The following is a 2,500-nucleotide window of genomic DNA, read 5'->3' as shown; positions in this document are numbered from 1 at the left end:
AAAAACTGAAGGCTCGCAGCAATAATTGTGTGAATCTGAGAGGGGAATATGTTGAATATAATCATAATTTACTTATCCTCTTGTATTTCCTTTTACCCACAGCCAGGAACTTTTCAGCAGCCCCTCGTTCAAAGCAATTATTTGCATTATTTGTATTATTGGTTACTAACGGATATCCTCACATTCAACACATATGTTGAGTACTAACTATAATATATATTTCTTTCTTTAGCTTAATTTGTTTTACATAAACGAAAAGAATTGAATGCATGCTTTAACTAACTCGGTAATAATTAGAAGCATTAACATCACTTAACGTTTCCGTGGGTCCGTGTTTAAAAAAGGATATGTAGGGGGACTAAACGTTGTAACAGAGTAGCAGTTGTGTAAGGGTGAGTAAGTGTGAGCTACGAAAATGTATGCTGCGTCAAACTGTACTATCTATCCCATGTTCAATATACTCTATAATATTATCCATATCTATGCATGTGTGTGTATATATATATATATATATATATATATATATTAACTATCTACCCACAATAACCACTAAGTTAAAGTTAGAATTATGGTCTAATACAGACCAAGTAATTAATTGGTTTAGATCAATTGAACATAAAGAAGAAACTAAATTTATCCAATTTGATATAGCTAACTTTTATAGATCAATTAACCCAATAGTACTAAACAAGGCAATGTGGTTCTTCCATAAAAAAGCAGGCCTCACTAAAGAAGAATTTAAAGTTATAACAGCAGCAAGGAAATCGTTTATTAGCTTTAAAGATAAGATATGGGTAAGGAAAGATACCCCTGGAGCATTTGATGTTGCCATGGGAAGTTCCGACTCAGCTCAAATAGCTGATATGGTGGGATCATTTATCCTCTATGAATTAAATGATCAATTCCCTAGGGTTAGGGGGGGTTTGTATAGAGACGACTGCCTGTTATATGTTAGGAATTGCTCGAACCAGGAACTACAGAGAATTAAGGGTAGGCTGGCCAGATTTTTCAGCAGAATGGGGATGGGTATAGTTTATGAAGATGATGTCTCAGTAGCAAATTTCCTAGATGTAACATTAGATATGAAGAATAAAACATATAGACCATACCATAAACCCCTAACTAACCTACAGTATATAAGTAAATCAAGTAACCATCCTAGGGCTATAATAGAAAATCTAGTAAAAAATATATCTTTAAGACTCTCCAAACTATCTGCTAACAATAGGGTATTTAATAATGAAGCTAATTTCTATAATGCAGCACTAAATAAGGCAGGATATAAAGAAAGGGTCTCCTATATTGAAAATGGTAGCAAAGGAATTGAAACAACTGACAACAACAACAACAACAACAATAATAATAATAATAATAATAATAATAATAATAATAGGAATAAACACAAAGTAAATAAACTAAATAAATCAAAGTACCCTCATAAAAACAACATAGGTAACTTAAAATTCTTTAAAAGCAATATTAATAACCATGAGGATAATAATAAGGATAATAAAATCTGGCTCATAATCCCATTTGGGAGAAATATCAAGAGTAATCTGATAGCTAAGTTTAGAGAAGTGATAGGTAGACACTTCCCAAGGAGCTCACACTATGGTAAGATTATCAACACACATATAATCAGATTTGGATTTTCAAATACTAGGAACATAGCACAGATAATAGCAGCACATAACATTAAAATACTTGAGTCTAGGGAAACAGGTATGAATGAGAATTTGAATAATAATATAAATGGCAGTAATAATAATAATAATAATAATAATAATAATAATAATAATAATAGTGAGAATGATAACAATGATAGCAGTAGTAATAATAATAATAATAATAATAATGGAGGTTCATTTATTAATAATAGGAGTAAGAGCATAATCACAGTAAAAGAGGTAAACCCTAGGAGAATAAAATTTGAAGGACCTAATGCGAAAGTCAAAAATATAATATATCAATGCAAAGTAAAGACTCAAACAGATACCATGGCATACTTGGGGTGCACTTCAGGACAGGTATGCCGTAGAATTTCTAACCATTTCTCATGCTTTAGAGATAGGAAGAAAATGGCTAGCACTAGTCTTAGCAAATACATCTGGGGTCTTAAGGAAAGTAATAAACAGTATTCATTAGAATGGTCTATAATAGCTAGATCAATGCCATATGAGAGAGGAAGAAAGTATTGTTCGCTCTGTACGGTGGAACTGTACCACATACTCTTCTCTAAGGATAAATTGATTAATAAAGTAAAGAATAATGCTCTGAAATGTACGCATATCATAAGAGGTACATTTCGTTGGTATAAATGATCTCAAGATGTGATGAAGTACAGCATGATGTCTCATGTATGTGCAATTATGCATATATGGATGAGTGCATAAAAGAGAGTGTGGGTGTGTGTATATATATGTATGTATGTATATATGTATATATATATATATATATATATGTGTATATATATCTGTGTGTGTATATGTATGTATGTATA

At 31.4% G+C, this 2,500-nt stretch overlaps 1 protein-coding gene across 1 annotated transcript in view; it reads left to right on the top strand.

The window, feature by feature from the left end:
- Positions 1 to 2,500, top strand: part of LOC128247050 (toll-like receptor 4) — a 7,333-nt gene that overhangs the window by 2,673 nt on the left and 2,160 nt on the right. The window lies entirely within an intron of this gene.

This window comes from Octopus bimaculoides, chromosome 1 (genome assembly GCF_046866305.1).
Source record: "Octopus bimaculoides isolate indiv1 chromosome 1, ASM4686630v1, whole genome shotgun sequence".
NCBI classification, from domain to species: Eukaryota; Metazoa; Mollusca; class Cephalopoda; order Octopoda; family Octopodidae; genus Octopus; species Octopus bimaculoides.
Note: the sequence above shows the minus strand (reverse complement) of the source record. Positions and strands in the feature narration are given on the sequence as shown.